Genomic DNA, 22,318 nt, shown 5'->3' on the forward strand with positions numbered 1-22,318 from the left:
TTGGATTGATTTCCAGCTCAACAAAACAGCATGTTGGCAGCCATCTTGTCACCACCACTCTGGCTCATGTAAGTGCAATATTCATCCACTAGATGGCCCCATGCAGGGGTCAGAAGTGGCACTCTGGACTTTTGAAGTTAAATTTGTAAAAAAAAAGAAAAAGGTCTGTTATTTGAGTAGCAGAATTTATAGGGGCCAAATTTGACCCCGTGGGTTCTCCAGGGTTTTAATTGAACAATCTATTTATAATTGTGCATCATACTGACACTCATGTAGCTAAACAGTGTAACCGTACAAACAACTCACAACAAACTACAACCACAATAATAATAGTATAGATGAATTAATACTTCTTTGACAGTGTCAGTCAAGCCAATAATTTTTTTTTCCTACATGGCGCCAATCATCCTCGAGCTGCCTCGTGAAGAATTGATGAACGGTCACACCTGTAGGAATCAATGTTTTCCAAGAGATTTGCCGGCTATTTTGACACGAGTGAAGTGCGATTGGATGAGGCATTTTTAAATGTTTTTTTGTGTATTGTGCAGAGCGCGCTTGTGTGCAATCTTATCCCGAATTGGGAATGGCAGGAAGTGCGCGTGACGGCTATCCGTTTGCTCTGATCACTCTGATGAAACTGGTGGCGAGGGGAAGCCAGAGGGGCTTTTCCACAAGAGCCGGCCGAGTCTTTCAGATTGTGAGAGATTGCGAGCGGCTGCTTCTCGCCCTGTAAGGCTCCACGGTTCCTTCTTACATCAGACAGGAGGGCAAAGAATTTGATCTTCTACACTTCTATCTTACTCAAACAGCTCCGTGAAAAAACAGTCTGTTAAGCTATTTGCTTGTCTTGAGGCACTTTAGTGTTATTTAAAAATAAAATAATATGTGTTGCTGGTTGAAGGTGAAACAGAAATGCCTTAACCCGCCATCCACCACCACACTATCCTATCTTAATTAGCGTAGCGCTAGGCACCTCCACACCGGAAGAAGTCTCATATCAAAGAGCATGATTTAGGAGTCTCGGGTTCAAAGCCCTGGGCAGAAACTGGACTATTCTGTCTCATTTCACTGGGAAATATTCAAATCTTGTCCATGGGAGGAAATCAAAGTAAAGGCCCTTAACAAGTAGTTGATTGGTGTGCCTCATAGATAGGAAGCAGCTCGTCAGAAGTGTGTCCACAAGACGGAGTTGAAGGGCCAGTTAGTGGTCAATGTGGGGGGAGTAGATGATATGACTTGTGGAATAAAAAATAATCACGATGCAATAAGAATAATGAGGTGCAAATGCCCTCCTTACATCCTTCCTGGCTGTGTGATAGGCGCTGCATGTGTAATGTATGCACATATGTGTTTACAAGGTCTTCCAGGTCCAAGGTGGACCACTGGGATGGGCCGGGGTCTCTGCTTACCCCCCCACACGCTCGGCACCTCTGAGTGATCAAACTGCTGGAAGCTTCCCTCCATGCCAGTCCCCTCATCAATATAAATTACAGGGGCAGCTGTTCGCTGGCAGGCTCCTCTCGCTCGCTCGCCTCCGCTTCCCTTTCCCACCCACCCGAGTGGACTCATCATTGAGCTATCACAAGATGTAGTAGTCTAGATGAAAACAGATACTCATGCCACTGTGGCATCCTCTCCTCTGTGGGGCCTTTTTTATTGACTTTGCTCGATTTTTCATCAGGCACATTATACTCTCTTATAAAGCACACTAACCTAAGTGAGTTAGATGTGTAGTTGCATGGTTAGTTAGTTAGTTAGTTAGTTAGTTAGTTAGTGTCTGATTTTCATGAAACTTGATCTTGCTTTCTCACAAGTTAGTTAGTTAGTTAGTTAGTTAGTTAGTTAGTTAGTTAGTTAGTTAGAATGTGTCCGATTTTTATTAAATTTTCTCTTGCTTTCTCACAAGTTAGTTAGTTAGAATGTGTCTGATTTTTATTAAACTTTCTCTTGCTTTTTCACAAGTTAGTTAGTTAGTTAGTGTCTGATTTTTATGAAACTCTCTCTTGCTTTTTCACAAGTTAGTTAGTTAGTGTCTGATTTTATGAAACTTTCTCTTGCTTTCTCACAAGTTAGTTTAGTGAGTTAGTTAGTTAGTATATGTCTGATTTTTATGAAACTTTCTCTTGCTTTCTCACAAGTTAGTTAGTTAGTTAGTTAGTTAGTTAGAATGTTTCCAATTTTTATTAAACTTTCTCTTGATTTCTCACAAGTTAGTTAGTTAGTTAGAATGTATCTGATTTTTATTAAACTTTCTCTTGCTTTTTCACAAGTTCGATAGTTAGTGTCTGATTTTATGAAACTTTCTCTTGCTTTCTCACAAGTTAGTTAATTAGTTAGTTAGTTAGAATGTGTCCGATTTTTATTAAACTTTCTCTTGCTTTCTCACAAGTTAGTTAGTTAGTGTCTAATTTTTATGAAACTTTCTCATGCTTTCTCACAAGTTAGTTAGTTAGTTAGAATGTGTCTGATTTTTATTCAACTTTCTCTTGCTTTCTCACAAGTTAGTTTAGTGAGTTAGTTAGTTAGTTAGTATATGTCTGATTTGTTATGAAACTTTCTCTTGCTTTCTCACAAGTTAGTTAGTTAGTTAGTTAGAATGTGTCCAATTTTTATTCAGCTTTCTCTTGCTTTCTCACAAGTTAGTTAGTTAGATTTTAATTTATTATACACTCTAAAATTATATATTATTATTATATATTGTTTATATTACAGACAAATAGTTTTAGGATTTGTTTCAATATTTTGGAGTGGCCTTGTATCCTTCTAGACAACATCCACCCCTGCCTAGAACAACACCCAAATCCCATCTTGACATTCATAACCCAATTTATTTTGTTTTTTTTATGTAGTAAGCTGATCATACTAAGATTGCACGTCTCGTTCCTAATCTAGCATCAGATGCGTGAACTATAGCCACAAGGTGACTCGTGCACACCCAGAGGTCACGTAGCCAGGATGCTCTTACTCGAACAGACCAGATCTGCCGATTACTGATATGCATTGCTGTTTTTTTTTCCCCCTGCTTGCATTATATTAGATTTAAACTGAGCTGCTCCAATCCATCAGTGATAGAATAACACACTTAATAACATCTAACAATATTACAATCCAGTAGAGCAACATTAAAAACAATCATGGCTGTATCTCAAATTACCATACAGCTGAATTTGCATTATTCAAATACAAGGAGGGGGAAATAAAGCCTCATAAAGACAATCTTACCCAGTTTTCTGTGACCACGAGCTGCCTTGAGAATGTGACCAAGTTTTTGTTTATCATCATAATTTAGCAATATTGTTAGTGTTTGTGCTGATTTAAAACTTTAGCATGGGAGAATCACAATAATGGAAAACCCTCTCATTATAATACTACAGAAACAATTATGACCGATATTTCGTTTTATGGCAGACATGTTCACTCACTGAAACCGATTTTGAGCATTGTTTGAGATTGTTTGTGCCCGGTTGGATGGTTTATATCAGGGGATATTGCTAGTTCCTCGGGATAGGGAATTGATGGCCTTGTGAAGGCATTTTTTAGGCTCTTTTGTGATGAACCCCTAGGCGTTATTGTGACCATTTTTTGGCTTTTTGTTGGTTCTGACCAAGCCATTTCAAAATAAAATACTGCCCACGGGTTAAGGGCTATACAAATAAATTTGACTTATGACAAGGGCTGCAAGACTAAACAGTGGATCAGAGAGACAAGTGATAACAGTTGAAATCTTCCAAACATGACCAAATTTTCCTCCTTCTTTTTCCTTCAGGTCACACTTCAGATAAGCTGCAAATTATTTTAATATGACAGCGATGTTCAACTCCCTAAGGCCAATTGATTAGGTAATTGTGTGTGAGGACTAGCCTCTGTTGTCGTGATGGTCTTGCACACATAACATCCCAACACCTCGTATCCAGTATTTAAAAAATATTTTGCACTTTAGGTAACTCTGAGATCACAGCAAGTGCGAAAAGAAGTTAGAAAGAATGGAATTGAAAGTGTAAGTGGAACAGGCAAACAAAAAATTATTGCGTTGCAAAAATAAATTGATCATTAATGCTTTAATAACTTTGGGGAAGCCAGTGAAAGCCATGCTTTGTTTTATTTAAGTCACCCTGGGTGCCTGGCATTTGATTGGACAGGAATGTGACCATCTTGCATAAAATTGCATCTAAAACCTGGGACTCGCAAAATTGCTCTGGGAGGGACCAGCTCCAATTGTCACAGTGCATTCAAATGACGCAGACACATGAAAATGCAGAGTTGAAAAACTTTTTGTTATAAGTGATATGGCATGACTCCTTCTTGTGACTGACTGCATTGCTGAATAGATGATGATGCCATACTCAGACGCCAGCCAACAAACACACACACACACACATACACTTCTGCATTTGTCTCCATTGTGCTGACAGACTCCTTACACTGATTGAGAAGCATGGCCTCTCCGCTGCATCTTCATTTATTTGCCCTCAGCTCGTATCGAGTTTTTTTTTTGCCAGAAACGTACGCCCTCACAGAAATAGTCCCGCCAATCTGTTGTGATGGAACCTCATGATTTACGTTCATGTTGCACTGCCCGACTTGCAGTGAAAATCTATCAGTCAGTCAGTTTCACACAAGGGTACAGAGCTGGACTTTGTAGGTTGCAAGTCTTGATGTATTTGCAATTACATGAAAGTGGTCGACTTCACGAAAAATGATGGCAATAGAAATAACCTGCATTCAACTGTTGCCATCATTTTATTTTTGACTGTACAGACAACGTTTTAAGTAACATTACTAACTAAACAACATATAAAGCAAACAAAGTGTGTTTACATATTTTTTCTTGCTAAAAGGATTTGTGCTTTTTATTTTGGCAGATCTGCAATATTTGTTCACCTTTCACGAATATAACAGCCATTGTTATTATCAAATCCTTTCTCAACATAAAGTGAATAGCTACATACTTAAATATTTGGTTGTCAGCCCCTCTATCAGCCCCCTATGGAAAACCAGAACTAACACTACGTGGTGAAAATGAGTTTGACCCCTGCTTTAGTTTAGTGAAGTCTCATTAACTGACGTAACGTTGATTATATTTAACTCAATCAAACCCAAAAACTTGTAAACAATTTTTTTAATACTTTGTCCTTCACTCCCAAAAACATATTTACATGTTTTTTTCAATGCAAGAACATACAGAAGGCTTTGATGCTGCTTCTGACATGAAGAGGTGGCTTAAAGCAATGGCAGTAGCAGGTGGCAGCAGAGTAAAAGAGATCAGCCAGGGCCATGTTGCAACAAGCTCTTTTTCCCAGTGTTTTCAACAGGTTTGTGAATAATGATGAAACTTAACTATATTCTAATGCTAATTGCTTCAAAACGGAAACACATACAAATATACTTTTTTTTCCTCATGAAAGAAGAGACTATCTTTCTTTTGGTAGCTTCCATGTTTTTATAGCTATAGAACACAATATTCTGTGGGCCTTGCAAACTCCAGTAAAACAGCCGGGAGCGAAGGGGGTTGCTTCAGTGAAAATGGCAAGGAGTGAATGAATTATTATTTTTTTACCTCCTGGTGCATTCGACTTTGGAGATTCCCCTGTCGTTCATGGAGTATAAACTTCTCAGTTATACATGCTCACATTCACGTGATGATTTAATCTTTAGAATCGTCACTGACCCTAAATTACGCTGCACGTCCCTCTTGAATTGTGTTAGGCTGTGTGGGCCTGTTCACCCCCCTTGATCAAACATGAAATTTGTCCTGCTTAATAGCACTGTACATTGCCAATTTAGGAGAATAATATGTCCCAGTTGCTGGCTAATTTTGCTTGGCAACAGGCGCGCTCCTGTGGAATGGCCCAGGGCAGTATAAACTGCCTGTGCCTTGTTTCGCTGTTCCACGCTCGCATGTTGTTTGAAGGTATTTCATCACATTGTTGCCTTGATTCAGCTCTGTGGGGATTTGCTAGTTGCGTTCAAGTGGGAAGTGCATCCAGTGCGTTGTTAAGCTCGGGCTGATAATGAAGATCAGCCGGCATCGGGTCCCCAGAGCTGCACTGAGATAGTCTGGAGAAAGATGCTCGACGCAGAGTACAACGCTGGAAAACAGCAAAGCTAAAATAAAAAATAAAAACAAAAAATATTGCACTGTACAGCAGACATTCAAACAAGCCCTTGTAAAATTGCCTTCATTACGTTCAAATATGACTTCATTCATTTTAATGTTGTTTTTATTTTTCGTTGACTTGACAATGCAGGACACCACAAAGCGCTGACGCTTTTTCTGTGGAAAGTTATTTCGCTCCCAGCGTGGTACTTCCCCCCCCCCCCCCCCTCTCTCAAAGACGTAAAATTGTCTTTTTTCCTCTCCTCCCCCACTGAAGGTTATGTTTCGTCACCCTCTTTGTTTGCGCCACAAAAGGAGCATTTTCTTTTTGGATGTTTTGGTTTAATCTCTATTTTTTTTTTCCAGAAATAGGTCAGTGTAATCACAACAGTGAGGGATGGACAGTGGCTGTTAAAGGGAAATCAATAGAGCTATCTATTTGTCGTAAACCAGGCCAGCGCGATTTTTCTCCATTTTTCCTCCCGGCCATCCTTTCTCCACCCCAACACAATATGGCAGGCCCTCATTTTTCAGTAAATGTGTTATATTTGCCATTTTGTGAAATTGCAAATGGCCTTTGTACATGTACTTTCTTTACATAAGTTCCTTTGGGCTGCTTTTGATCACCTCCTTGGGGGCCCACAATGTTTTCTAAGGAGGGAAGCGGAAGGGGTGCATGACAGCTTTTTGGGCGCTCCGCCTTTGTTGCCACTTAATCTGGTTCTTCTCTCAGTCTTTCAGAGAAGCCTAGAGAGGCCTCGTCAGCCTTTTTCCTCACCCCCGTCCCCCTATTGTGTGTCACCCCCAAGCTGAAAAGGTTCCGCCGCAAAGTGTTGTCAAACTGCAAAACAAGAGTAACGGACGTATGACAAGGACACAATGCCTGGATGGGCCTGCCAAGAAAAAGTAAGCGGCTTCCATCTGCTGCCGAGCGTTTCATTTCTCTTCTCCCGCCACCTCAGGTGAGGTCGACGGCTGCGGCCGGCGTGGCCGGGGAGGGCGCGGACGGCCTCGCGCCAGCGCAGGTTATCCATCACGCTTCAGGTCGTCCACACGCGCAAAGTCACGCGCAGTCGTACCGCAACCGTGTCAGCGTGTATCGGAAGGTTTTGATACATGGAGGGCGACGGAGGCGGAGGTCGTGGTGCGATAGGGACGCTCAAAGATTGGGGGCGGGGCATCATGGAGCATTCTTGTGCCGTAGTCGGGTTCCTCCATCTCGTCTCATCATCGCAGCTATTCCCCGCCACGTATCAGATCACTTCAGACCGAGCCGCGGGTCCGCACCAATTACACACTAGCGGAATGGAGAACAAAATCAATTTTCAGCAATACTCCTTGGTGGCTTTTTTTGCAGACGCTGATGCAACATCGGGCACAAATTAAGCCAAGTAAAATTCATATGCATAATTTAACAATTCCTGAATTATGCAGAATACTACTGAACAAACCTTGCATATAGTTGTCTCCTTCATAACACTATAAGGGGGAAATTATGATGAAAGTTGTTACACAAATGTAAAGGTATGATCTGGGGAAATGCGTTTACATGACAAGAAATTTGGTGCAATTCATCAAATGTTATATATTAAAAAAAAAAATTTGGATGTGAGGAGAAGCAACAATTTTAGGGACAAAAACTAACAAATTGTGCATGCATTGTGATGTGAATATTGCCAACCAAGAATGTTGTTGTTTTTTTCCTGTTTGGCAAAGTGAAGCACAAAAAAGTGACATCTTGAGAGAAGAAAGCAGAAACTCTCACCAAAGCTGCGTGTGATATTATACATTGACGTTTGTGCTGATCACATTGTGTGCATTTTGTTGAATCTGCTTTATTAGAGAAAGCTGTTTTTTTTTTTTTTTTTGCTCTCTCTCTCTCTTTCTTTCTTCTCCCGCTTGCTATTAATTTGTGTTTCTGTGGGTGTGCAGTGTGAGAACAGGGAGACGTGGTGGTTAACCCATTGTGAAGTTAGCCGTCATCATTAAGATTCTCCAGATAACAGGCATGCGGATTTCTACTGCTCAGCATTATGGGATCCCAGACATCAAAGGCGGGTTTTCATTCTACTCCGTCTGAGGCAGTGCGAGCGGGAAATAAAGAAACAGGAAAGGAGATATGAAGTCACGAAAATAAGCCATATTGGCACAAGGGAGTCGAGTGTACACCTGCTTCTCATTGGTTCCAATAGCATTCACAATACCGACTTTGTCCCGGTTTACATCCACATTTTCAATGCAAAAAAACCTATAGGGCTAGTCTTGGTCTAGTGTCATTCTGGTTAAAAAGGACAAAAACAATGTCTTGAATATTTGACACAAGACAGAGATCAGGATTGTTAACAAGCCTGCCTTTATAAAGTAAGGCTTTCCTTTCTTTTCTTTGGTCCTTCCTCGGGTCTCCTGACAGCCTCACGACTCTGGCTGGAAGTGTTCGATTTAGGTGAACGGTATGGGATTTTTTAATAGGTTTTAGGTGAACTAATGAATACACACACGCACTCACACGCACACACGCACAGTCACATCCTCACCCACATACAAAAAAAAAAGAAAAAAAAAGAGAGAGCAATGATGATGACATGTCAAATCGGTAAAATTACCGAATGAACAATACTGAGCTCTCCAGAAAAAAATAAAAATAAAATAAAATAAATCAAAATAAAGTAAGGCAAAATTGTTCAAAATGGAGCTCGCCTTCCAGCTTTAAAACGTGGACGTGAATAAACGTTTAACTTTATCTTTGGTGTCTTTTTTTGTGTGTGGAACTACACACAAAAACATCACGCAAGATGCTAATGCATTGAACGACCCTGCCGTGTTCCAGCTAGCTCGCTAGCTTGTTAGCTTACGGGCTAGGGAACATAATAAACAGTTACATTTGCCTTACGGTAAGTGTCTCTGTTGTGTGGATTTCCACATGGTGTATAGAGAGAGGCTGTGACATATCGGACAAACCCAATGCCAGTTAGGTCGTCTGCTAGCTCACTAGCGGCTAATCACTATGAGATGCCTAGTAAGAGGCTAATTTGCAGTGGTGCCAGTGTGCGCAACACATCAGGGAAGTAAAACGTTTTTGGGGGGTTCTCAGAACAGATAGATAAAGAATAAAGCGTTTGAAATGCCCCAATAGGGACATTACAAAAATTTCAAATAGCTGCGAAAAGCTAATGTGAAAATGATCCCAAATGTCAATTCTGTGTTCTCCTGGCTCATCGCCATCATGGCAATTTATTGCTCAACACAGTAGTGCTCGCATCCATAGTAGCATAAGTCCATGTTGAAGTTCTTCGATTAATCATTTCAACCCTAGTAGTAGTATGTTTTTTTTTCTATTTCAATAGTAAGGTAAGTTTTTTTTTTTCACCTTCCATACAAAGTTGCCCTAATACTTTTTTTGTTTACTTTCTTAACCTGTCCTGTTTATCTGCTTAGTCAATCTGAATGATGAGTTTCTATGCCATTTTATGCCAGAACAATTTTTCTGTGCAACAGGCAAGTTTTTGTTTACTCCCTCTGTGGATATTTATTGCTAACATAAAATCATGTTAAGTAATTTTCATTTTGATGGGTGAACAGACATTTTCCCCGCACAGACACATCGTGCTTTGGGGACCTAAATAAATCCAGCCAAGATTATATTATTGCTTGTGTTTACAACTAATCAGGAATTATTCTGTTGAATTTGATCATAACTGTTAATACCATTTACACTCTTTTGACATCAGTAATACAATGATCAGATCCCTCCTTCATGTGATGCTATTGTGCCGTTAGCATTACATCAGAGGAAGATGGAACTAGTGTGTGAGACTATTCAATGTACAAGCGAGGGAAATATGCTGCTCTCCATTATTGTGTTGGATTACAGAATCAAGGTCGACTCACAAGACACAGAGCAGCATTATCCCTTAATCCCGTGTTTTGGTTTCAAATAGTCTTTTTACACCTAATCTTCACAAGTAAAATGACAAACATGAAAACCGTGGCAGGTATTTAAATGTGCATTAACTGCGCTGTTAAGGTCAACGGCTTATACACTGACTAAAAGCGTCTCAACATTTCGTGAAATAGCAGATGATCAGGTGTTTGCCGCTAATGTTGTGCGTACTAAAGCGGACGAGTGAGCCTGGTGATGGAATGCCTTCCGGTAGTTTGAGATGGATGAGTCTGAGAACTTTTAATCCAAACTATGACTCATTTCATGTTTGTTTTTCCTTATTTTTTTCCTCTTTACGGAGTAGTATTTTACTTTAAGGGCTCTTTAAATTCCATCTGGTCTGTTGCACAAGTTGCATAGCTTCACTCTCAAAACTGGAGTGGTCAAAAGTAACCGAATTGGGTGAAATAACAAACCCAACCCTGAGTGCAAAAAAGGACCGAATCAATACTGGGTTATCTATATCTGACATATTTTTGATTTTGATTCAATAGGGGGTAAATACTACCCATACTGATGAGTTAAAGCTACCAAGAAATGGGTCTTCAACCTAATCTGCTCCATCAAAATATTTAACTCAATCTTGGGTCAATATAACCCAGTCTACTCAAAATTCACAGCTACCCAGCGAAAACAACCAAACACTTATTAACTCATTCACTGCCATTGACGGCTATAAACGTCAAAAATTCAATTTAACTATTTCTATTAGTTTCACATTTTCCCACTTTTGTTAACAAGAGTATGAAAACCTAGAATTTTTTTTATTGTACATTTAGAATAGATATAAAAAATTGTGATTAATCGTGAGGTAACTATTGAAGTCATGCGATTAATTACAATAACAAATTCTAATCGTCGGACTCCCCTAATTTTTAATAATCGTTTCTTTCTTTTTTTAATTAGGGGCATCAGGCGATTATATTTTTTTAATTGTTATTAATCACCTTACTTCAATAGTTAACTCACGATTAATAACAAATTTTATATCTATTCTAAATGTACAATAAAAAAAAATCTAGGTTTTCATACTCTTGTTAACAAAAGTGGGGGAAAAAAAGTGTAATTAATAGAAATAATTCAAATGAATTTTTGACTTCTATAGCCGTCAATGGCAGTGAACGAGTTAATGTGTAGATCTGGCGAGCGGCGACATTCCAGCAATGCAGATCCCATCGACCGAGCGGGTCGCACCGTGTCCGTCTGACTCGATTTTAGCGGCGCAAGAGCAAACTTAAAGGTGCTGTGAAAGACTAAAAGTGGGCCAGCTGTGGCTGCCTCCTGTTGACCTACCTTGTTCAGAGGGTCCAGGTACAGACTGATGACAGGACTCCTCCTCAGTGGACCACATTACTAATGTGTGAGGGTGCGAGAGGAGCACACCCTGTGATGAATCACTCCCCTGCACCTTTGGCATCCTCATAAGTCTAAAGTAAAAGAGCTGAGCGAGTGCACAGTAAAAAAAAAAATAAATAAATAAATAAAAATACCTTTGTAAGATCCACCATGGAGAAACTCCTCGGCCCGTGTAAAAAGGATAAGGGAGGAGGCTAAGTGATGCATGTCGCACATCGCCCCGAGATCTCCCTCAATCTTCAAGGAAGCATGAATTCCCAGTGGCGGGTCAGTTGTTTTTATCAAGCGCTGAAAAGTTGCTCGCTTTGTAATAAATGAGGGTAATCTGCATTGTGTTGACTGGATCGTCTCGCTGGACCACTAAATTAAGTCACACCGAACATTAAGTGTGTTCTTTAAAGCTACAAGTCGTTCTTCCAAGTACCCGAGCAGTTGCAGGGGAAATGACTGCCTCGTTATTCACAAAGACAGAATAAAGGTTGTTTCCTTTTGCCATGAAGATTTTTGTTACTTGGTTGAGAGGTGAAGCTTGTTTGGGAACCATTACATTTTGCAGAGATGTGGCCGCTTCGTCATTCGCCAGCGGCCACCCGTCCGTCGTCATTAGTCCGCCATTATTTCAAGCCGAACCGTCAGTCCGTCATCGTTATTTTAATCCTGCTTCCGTCATAGCTAAATTACAGTTTGTCAGGGCTATTTAGGTTAGTTACGATTGCGGAGACAGACGAAAGCCCACTTCCGTCTGTGCATAATCCATCCGTTTTATTTTTTTAGTTTCCCGTTATTTATTAGCAAAACGGGCATCCGTCAGTGAGTGACGGGCCTTCGATAAGTACTAATGGAACCGCTGACATTTTGGTGCCAATCAAGGAAAAGGTATAGATCCTTTTTTTTAACATTGCAAATAAACACATTTCCCAATCTTTTAGTTATTTTTATTTTCTGAGTTAATAATGTTTGACTTGGCATATGTATACAGTGCATGATTCAAATTTGGATTATTTGGTCTTGGTGGAGGTCTTTCCTAGATTTAGTGGAAATCCCGTTCATTATGTATCCAAAATATTCTAAATACAAAAACAAAATGTCAATAGTGGAGCACATTTATTTGCTTTATAAGAACACATTTTAGGACATTCATAATGAACATATTGATGAATTAGCCTCATTATTACCAGTACATAATGCTTTAAAAAATAGAGAAGAAACTGACTAGACTGTTATCGTGTAAACGTACCTCTTGTCATCATTTGTGATATTACTTGAGATCTCAACATGCAAAAAAAATTATATTATAGTTATAACATATTGGGATCCCGTCGGAGGAGATGGGTGAAGTGGCTGGGGAGAGGGAAGTCTGGGCTTCCCTGCTAAAGCTGCTGCCCCCGCGACCCGACCCCGGATAAGCGGAACGGAACGGAACATATTCTCTCAAAAAGTAATTAAGCTTAATTTATTGTCAGAATTTTTTTGATTGTCTATTTTACATACGTACAACACTGGAGAACAATATGGATTCTGCACCCAACAATCACCCCAAAAAAAAAAATGCTCCCTAGTGTAATTGGATGATATCTGGTAGGACAGACACAGTTTGTAGTTGTCTACAAGCATACGTTTCTTGCCTTAATTAAAAGCAACTTCGTTTGCTAGCCGCATACTTGGCTGTTCTGCTTTCTTGTTTTGTTTCTCGGCTCAAGCCAGAAGGTTAACTATTTTAGTTTACACGCCTACCTGCCCCCCTTAGATCCGGTGTCGGGCTATATCGGTGATGTCGGGGAGTGTGTCGGTTGGAGGCTAGGCAATACATCACACACTCCGGGGGGTCTCCCCGGTATGCTCCTCAATAATGAAGTTCATTCGTTAACTTCTCCCTCAAAGGCCAAGTTCCCCCGCTGCCCTTTTCCGCCGCCTTTGCAACTCTTACCGGAGTCACCCGACCAGTAGAAAAAAAAAAACACATCATCATGCTTTTCCCCTTGACAGGCCCAGCGGTTGCCGTTGCGGGGCATGAAGAATAAGCAGGTCCATTACCAATCCCTCATGCCTGGTTATGGGCATAATTATCACAGGTAGAATGACCCGCTCTGTTTGGTTTTCTGAGGAGGAGCCGCACCTTCCTAATCACCTCCTACTTCCCTCCTGTCGCCCTCATGCCACGGTGATGGAGCTGTTTTTTCGGGATGGGTGGTGTGGGTCGGTCTTGCCAGTTCATTAGAATTCACAGGGTTCCACCTCCCCGCATAGCCGGGCTAAGCCTCTCACACAGGCTGCCGTGCCTGTGATAATCTCCCCACCTTCTTCCCCTTTTTCTCCCATCCTTTTCCCCTTCTGTCCCCAAGGGCAGCCTCGCACAAAAGAGCTCGGCAGCAATTCATTGTTAAATCTCATTCCTATTGATCTATTGAAATATTGTTCCGCGGGATGTGCCATGGCACTCCACAGCGGTGCCAGTGATCTCTTTTCACCAACCAAGTAAACGGATTCTTTCCACTGAGTGACAACCTTTGTTGGATAACTCGATGTGCGTATTGTTTGAGGCCGCGTTAATCAATGCGAGAGCCATCGCGGTGGATTGTAAACCCCTCTCTGTACGGCTAAAGGGCCAGAAGACGGAAAGAAATCGCTACAAGCCAAGGAATGGCAGAAACCACTATGCAGCCACGAAAACAAAATTATCTCCAGAAAAAAAGGAAAAAAAATTGAAAAAAAATTGTGGGCGTAGATAATAAATTGCCTGCAAGGGGTCTTTTTTTTTTTTTTCCTGGAGAGCTCAGTATTGTTCATTCGGTAATTTTACCGATTTGACATGTCATCATCATTGATCTCCTTTATTTTATTTATTTTTTGTATGTGGAATGGCAGAAACCAATGTGCAGCCACGAAAACAAAATTATCTCCAGAAAAAATAGAAAAAAAATTGTGGGCGTAAATAATAAATTGCCTGCAGGAGTCTTTTTTTTTTTTTTCCTGGAGAGCTCAGTATTGTTCATTCGGTAATTTTACCGATTTGACATGTCATCATCATTGCTCTCCTTTATTTTATTTTTTTATTGTATGTGGAATGGCAGAAACCAATGTGCAGCCACGAAAACAAAATTATCTCCAGAAAAAAAATAGAAAAAAAATTGTGGGCGTAGATAATAAATTGCCTGCAGGGGTCTTTTTTTTTTTTTTTTCCTGGTGAGCTCAGTATTGTTCATTCGGTAATTTTACCGGTTTGACATGTCATCATCATTGCTCTCCTTTATTTTATTTTTTTTTTTGTATGTGGAATGGCAGAAACCAATGTGCAGCCACTAAAACAAAATTGTGGGCGTAAATAATAAATTGGCCTGCAGGGGTCATTTAATGTAAAGCAGGCGTGTAAATCTCCTTAAACTTGGTCTGGCCTAGCTGCCGTGGTGATTTTAATGCTAACGCCTTCAATTCAATTGATTTGGAAATACCCGGGGCTCTCATGTTAGTGTTTACGCTGAAAAATACATTGACGCTCAGCACTATAAATATCCGTAAAACAAAAGGCTACGGCCTTGTCAAGCATTCGCCGTCTTGTTGATTTTGATTATGTGACAGTTGACGGTTTTGCACTTCACCTATGCACGCGCGATATGCTTTCATATGGCACTCTTTTGACCCTTCTGTTCTATAAATATGGTGTGTGTATGACAAATTCAAAGCGAGTGGAGCTGGGTAGGCCTGTGGCGACCGCCATGTAAGGATGCATGGCGGCGTGTGGTCGCCGTGTCATCAGATTGGATCACATGAAAAATAAACCATATAGCTGCCGCGTTGCTTCACTGAACACGCAGAAAAAATTGAATTCAAACTTGTTTTCCATTCAACTGCTGGGTCAAAATTAACCCAAATTAGGTGAAACAGCTAACTCAGCACTGCTGAAGTATAAATGCGGGTAAAATTTTATACCATGTTCATTGGGTTGAGCATTTGATCTAGCATGTTGGGTCAAGATTTTGATACAGAAAAAAATTTAATTAAATTAAATTAAAAAAAGAGAGAGGGCAATGATGATGACATGTCAAATCGGTAAAATTACCGAATGAACAATACTGAGCTCTCCAGAAAAAAAAAGATTTTGATACAGATTTTGATGCAACTGCTGGGTCAAATGGAACCCAATTCAGGTGAACCAGCAAACCCAGCACTGATAAAGTATAAGTACGAGTAATGCTTACTCTATGTCCTCCATCTTACGTTGCCCCTCGCTAAACGTACTCAACTTGAACTCATCGATTTCTCTGTTGCGCATTCACGTAATTTTCTGTCTCTGCAGCGAAAATGCCACAGTGTGTGGCGTAACGGTTGTACTAATATACGTTTGGGAGAAGCGCGACATGCAAATTTCTTTGGTAAAAAAAAGTGATTAGAAGTGAAAACCTCTAATCACTTTTTTTTACCAAAGAAATTTGCGATTCACGATACAGGCAAGGCAAGGCAAGTTTACGTACACAAGACAAGTCAATGTGCTTTACACGAGGAAAGACAACACCTAGAAGCGTCAACAAACACAGCCGTTAACATTCAGAAGCAAAGAAGAGATAACAAAAATAGGTTACAAAATTTACTAAAAGAACATACATTGACAATGTTAAAACATTAGACAGTAAACTTTTAGCGTAAGGACCTAAATGAAAGGCATAGGAAAAGCTAAGTTTTTAAAAGCATTTACACTCTGGGCTGACTTCACTTCTGTAGGCACCTTATTCTATTTGTGTGCAGCATAACAGCTTCATGCAGCTTCACCATATTTACTTCAAACTCTGGGTTCCACTGGTTGACCCAGGTCTGCAGTCAGTAAAAAACGAAAAGAAACAGTGGCAAGATGGCTGCCCTGTAGCTTCAGCCGCAACCGGCCAATTGTGCTGGATTTCACCTTCCTTTCTTTTCTTTGGTCCTTCCTCGGGTCTCCTGACGGCCTCACGACGGCTGGAACTTGTTCGGTTTAGGTGAAAGGTATGGGATTTTTTAATAGGTTTTAGGTGAACTCATGAATACACACACACTTACACGCACGCACATACACATACTCACCCACATACAAAAAAAAAACTTATTTAAAAAATTTTTAAAAAAAAGAGAGCAATGATGATGACATGTCAAATCGGTAAAATTACCGAATGAACAATACTGAGCTCTCCAAAAAGAAAAAGGAAAGAAAAAAAAGAAACAGTGGCAATATGGCTTCCCTCTAGCTTCAGCCGCAACCGGCCAATTGTTAGTCTATTCATATCTAAATCCTTGCCGCCCCGTTTGGGATTTGAACCTGATTCCTGTGTCCACTGTCCAAAGTCATCGACTTTACCCACCGTTTTCAAAGACTGTTACATTCAATTTACTTCAGCACGCAAAACTTTACAATGGCAACCAATCCCCCTCTTCAACTCAATCTTGTGACAGAACCAAAGAATGAACCCAACCTTGTGCTCAACATCCACAGATTCCCAGCAAGAAAAACAACCCAGCATTTTTTTGCGTGTACACTATTTGCGCCTGTGGACTTATTCCAACATCCTTCTCTCTTTTCACTGTGTATATTTTCAGCGTGTTGTTTTTGTGATTTATTGAAGTCTTCCCACAAGCCCGCAGGAAATTGTTTGAAATGGCCCTAAATTGGTTTAGGATTGTGCCGTGTGGGCTGGCGCTATTACGGCTCTAATATTATACCCGACACTCCTTGGCATCTATATTAAATTGATCTGTATTGTTTTCATGGAGTGCTTGTTGCAGCTTGTTAATTCTACCGCTGCTGCGGGCGTGCTGGTGAGTTTGCAAACACCCTGGTGGCTCGGTTTGGGGAATATAAGACTCCGTTTTTTTTTAATTCATAATTATATCCTGACAAGCTCTGGCACACAACCAGGAAATCCATGGCTGTTTATCCAGAGAGGTCAAAGGCCAGAAGGCAGCGACATGCAAACGACAAAGGTCTCCTGTCTCAGACGCCGGTGCCGAATAGTTAGCGTGGCTTCGCCGCATGGTGAGTGAGCGCGTGTGCGTGTGTGTGTGCGTGTGTAGAATGGCTACTGACAGACTGCTAATGAGGCTATTATCAGTTCTGGTCCTCTCCTCCTCTCGGGGGGGGCGCCGGGCCGATGCTGCTGCGCCTCATCACAATTGAATTCAATTCCACGAAGCTTGTTTACAAGAAGTACATTTGCGTGAATGAATCTAAGAGGAGGGAGGCTCGATGGATCAAAATTCAGACACTTTGCGTTTCTATGCAGCTCGTAATGCGTTTCATGCTCAAGAGCGGGAAGAAGCGATCGACTGCTGACATGCTGTTAAATAGGAGGTTTGCATCATCCTATATGCTTTACGGGGGTTAACGTGCAATGCATACTGCATACTTAATTGACAAGCTTTTCCTATATTGGCATTTTACAATCATTTCAAAAGTATCAATCTAATTAGTGCGATTAGGTGTAACATGTATCATGAAAATAAGATAATCTAATCACTGTAAAATTTGGTTTCATTTTTATGTGTTTGCTAAATTCCAGTAAACGATTGACTGAGGATACCAGTATGGTCATCACTCCATTATACTAAGATCATTTGGCTTTGAAAGGGAAGTCAACCTTAAACATTTCTTGACAAAAATATGTTGTATGTGACCTCACTAGTCTAAACATGACATTCTGATTAATATTACATTTGTGGAATATGAGTTATACAGCAAAAATTTTATCCATCTCAGGGGGCGGCCATTTTGCCACTTGCTGTCCACTGAAGATGACATCACAGTTGCTCAGGGCTCAGGCAACGACCAATCACAGCTCACCTGTTTTCTGAAGCTGAGCTATGATTGGTTGTTACCTGAGACCCGAGCAACTGTGATGTCATTTTCATTCAACGGCAAGTGGCAAAATGGCCGCCTTCTGATAGTGATAAAAACTGCTGGATTTTGCTGCACACTCACACTAGGGCCATTTCTTCCGTCCAGCACTTAAGCCCGATTGCCCCCCGCCCCCTCCCCTGTCCAACTCCGGCCCGCACTCACATTACTCTAACCAAACCGTGCCCGGGCCCAGTTGCCTCCGAAATATACGTCATCGTGTTGATTCACGCAAGAAGAAGACGTCATCATCAGACCAACGTGAGCCCTTTGCTGCTGCTCACTAACACAATATTAACCAGAATACTGTATTTAGACTGGTGGGGCTGCATATAGAACATATTATTATGGGGGTTAACTTCCCCTTTAAGATTCAAATGGCAAAATTTCCGTTGCATCAGGGCATGTTGGTAGATTATTATTAGGTGTAGTGGCACGCAAGTTGCTGGGCAGACTTCGTCTCACCATGCACTAATTTCTCACGAGAATATTTTGTCTGTGGCATAAAATGATCCTCTCTTTTGTGCCAAAGCAAACATCACATCAGACTATAAAGATTGCAATAACTAGCATTTTAAAGCGGTTTACCACCATTTCATCCTGCTTTTTGTATGCGTGTGGTCGCAAACACGAAGTGGCGTTATGTGCCGTGGCTGTCTAGTAAGCTGTACATACACTCGCCATCTACACCTGTATAATCATAACAGACCTGACGAAAGAATTCTGCTTTTCCTGATGATAACAACACTTGACGTAAATGCAGTCAGATCATGTGCAATGACTTAGAGATTGCAGTAATGTGTTAACAACACCACATTACGGCCAGCAGGCCATCAGGATCCTTGAGAGGTTAATCAATGCTCTAATGAACATGTATCAGCAGCTTATTGACATTCTGTCACATGCAATGTGCAGCAGTCAGGGAAGAATGTGGTCAACAGCTAATGTTAGCTGGAAAAATCTCTCCTTGGGGAGAAGCAGGCATTGCTGTGCATTAACATGACTTGTCATAGAAACCTTTGGAGGGAGTTCAATGACATACCGGTACGTGGAAATGTACAAGTTGAGCAGGCTGATACAATTATTTGCACATTACATGTATGGTATTCATTTAAACCTGGAAAAGTATCTCTTTGTTTAATGATATTAATTGGAAATGGAATACAGTGTGTATATGTATATTAGAGGTGTAACAAAAAACAATTCAAGTCAGAAAATCAGTTTTTATTTGATGAACCAAGCCAAATTGATCCTTGAAGTGTGTTTGCTATATCAAAAACTGCGGGGTCAGCATAACAAACTCTGGTGTTGGTATTAGCTAGCGTCGGACCCAATGGCTCTCTCGCCGCTTACCTTCCACAGGGATCTTCAGGTGGTCGTCGTTGAGTCCCGCGATTTGGGCTCCTGCCGCTTGTCTCCTTCTGCTTTGATGGTGCCGCTAGCTTTTGCTAGCTTCTCATGCTAGCCGCTCCAGCGAGTTCTTGCTAGCCACTCTTTTGCTCGTCGCTCATGCTAGCTCCTGCCCGCTCACTCCAAAGAATAATTGGTAGTAATTGGTGTTTATCCTTGCGAGTGTGGTGTGTCTGAGGCGCCGGAGTGCCCCTTTCTACCCTCGAAATCTGCTGGATGTAAACTGTGATTCACTATTTTATCTTGCTTATTTAGGCACATGAGTAAAATCCAGAAGCTGTCACATCAATTACATTGTTGTTGTTTACTACCATCAAGTTCTGTATTTTGGTGCTATCCATCCAGATATTACAAATGAAAGCTCGTAGCTCTATGCTAAGCTACTCTGTGTGAACCTGTGGTAGTTTCCAGGAAGACTGATAAAACAGGCGCTTTGAAAAGCAACCACAGTTAGCTTATTCTGACTCATCGGGTGAAAATAAGACGACTTCAGCATCTATGAGGTTGTTTTCGATACTTCACTAGCGGCTGATTGCTTTCTATCCCAGGCATGCTTCAATTGATGCTATCGGGTTCAGCATGATATTTTGTTCATTAGATGCGGCGCAATAAGAGACCGGTGTTGACACAACGTGAGTTAATATGTTTAGTGTCCTTAATGGATCACAGGGGTCCTAATGAAACGTTGTCATGGAAAGATTTATGTCGCAACTGCTGTTGAGTCCTCATTTCCATATCGTATATGGTTAGGCATACCTTTATTCAATTATTAGGACACAGTAGAAGGCGTCAAATGAATAATAAATACATTTAGAATTCAAAATGGGACTAAATAAATATTCAAATCGTCTGTAACAATTGCATAGTTAATGTGCAATTCGGTCCCGGTGGAAGCATCATCATTCTCTTGCAAATACACAGCGAAGCAGTCATGTTGTTAACGTCAGACACATCTAAAGAGAATGTGAAATGAGCCTTCACAATCTCCAAATTTGAAATATTCATGCTGTAAACAAATATTTTTTTCTACCCCTCATCTTTTATTTTTTTATTTTCATTTTCAGATTTGAAATATTGTAGCGTCTGAAAGCGAAGCCTCGCTCTGTTTGTCTTGAGATGATACGAGAAGCAGCTTGTTCAGGGAAATGCCAAATGCAACGTGGTTATTGGCCAAGGCTGGATTGCATTAAAACCGGAATATTGTATCAGAGGGAGGCAGCTGGCTACGAGTCAGAACAGATTATCATATGAGGATGAGCGAAGAGGTGGGGGTTGGCAGTGGGGGGTATATGGAAGGAAAGAGAGCGGCAGAGACGGGGATGGTAAGCAGGGGGCGAGAGCGAGGCGAAGAAATCCTAGGGAGAAACTCATCGCCTGGTCGCTGTGGGGCGGCGGCGGGGGCGGGGGGGAAAATCCCGACCCTTTCGCCACTATCGCCCCTTCTTCACCTGTCAAAATGAGTGTGTGAGATCTGTCAATGCGTATGTTGCGTGCAAGTCTTCTGATAGGTCAGAGGAAGAAGCTGTGGCTCCGCTCATCTTCTCAACATGGCTGGCAGACATCTGGCTCGCTTACTGATCTCCCATTGAGAGAAATGACTAGGGCCCAACTGATTAATTGTCCGGCCGATTAGGGCCCCTCAAACATCAGCCAAAATACTTGACCAAATAGCTTATGTTTGCTGATTGTTTACATCAAATTTTCACAAGTAACACTGGTCTCATTATTTATTGCACATCAATAAATACTGTATATACCATGTAGTGAGATTAAAGCGTAGAAGAAGAAAGTAGCGACCAAATTATTATTATTTTTTGGGGGTGGGGGGGGTGTTTGAATATGTTGTTTTGAGAGATTTTAGAGCCACGAGTAGCGTGCTAATTTTCGCTAGCAGGTGAATAGCGTTTTCCATCGTGTGTTAGCTAGCTAGCTACATTGGGTAAATAATTCAAAACGAAATGTGTGTGCTCTAAATGTAACTAACTTATATTCATTTAGATTAATTTTTCATTTCAACTGGAGTATAATAAACAGCTTGAAGGGAGGGCAAAATATATATGAAATGTGATGATAAAGTCAGTGGACCTGCCATTCAAAACAAAGAAAATCTTTTGCTATTTTTTTTATTTTTAGAACAAATGCTTGGAGAAGTTTTGTAAGGAAGATTACGTTGATGTCACTATTTTGCACACCTAAAGTCACAGCAAAAAAATAAAATAAAAAATAAACAAATAAACAAAAGTACAACATCAATCGAACATAAATGTGTTAAATATGCCACCAATTCAACTACTGGTCACACAAACACACACGAGAAGGATTAATGTCTTTATAAATTCATCAATTTTGTTTTTGTTTTTTTAAATGTCAAATTACAAATTAATTATTTAAAAAAAAAAAAAAAGACGAGAGCATATAGCTAACTGAGATATTTGGAAAATGTTGGCTACTTTGTTTTTTCATTTTATTTTTTAAATGCAGACCAGCTCATTTTTGTTACGCATTATAATAGTTTTAATTAATCAACCTATTCATCTGTGATTGGCTTTTTCTCCTGCCCCAAAAATTCACATGGGTCAGGACCTAGAAATTACACATCCACCCTTATCCATCTTCTATTTTTGCTTCTGATGTCTACCCCCTTACACCCCCCCCCCCC

At 40.7% G+C, this 22,318-nt stretch overlaps 1 protein-coding gene across 1 annotated transcript in view; it reads left to right on the forward strand.

Moving 5' to 3' along the window:
• Positions 1-22,318, forward strand: part of roraa (RAR-related orphan receptor A, paralog a) — a 266,868-nt gene that overhangs the window by 171,939 nt on the left and 72,611 nt on the right. The gene's annotated exons all lie outside the window — the stretch shown is intronic.

The sequence above is a fragment of the Vanacampus margaritifer genome, chromosome 6 (genome assembly GCF_051991255.1).
Source record: "Vanacampus margaritifer isolate UIUO_Vmar chromosome 6, RoL_Vmar_1.0, whole genome shotgun sequence".
Lineage (NCBI taxonomy): Eukaryota > Metazoa > Chordata > Actinopteri > Syngnathiformes > Syngnathidae > Vanacampus > Vanacampus margaritifer.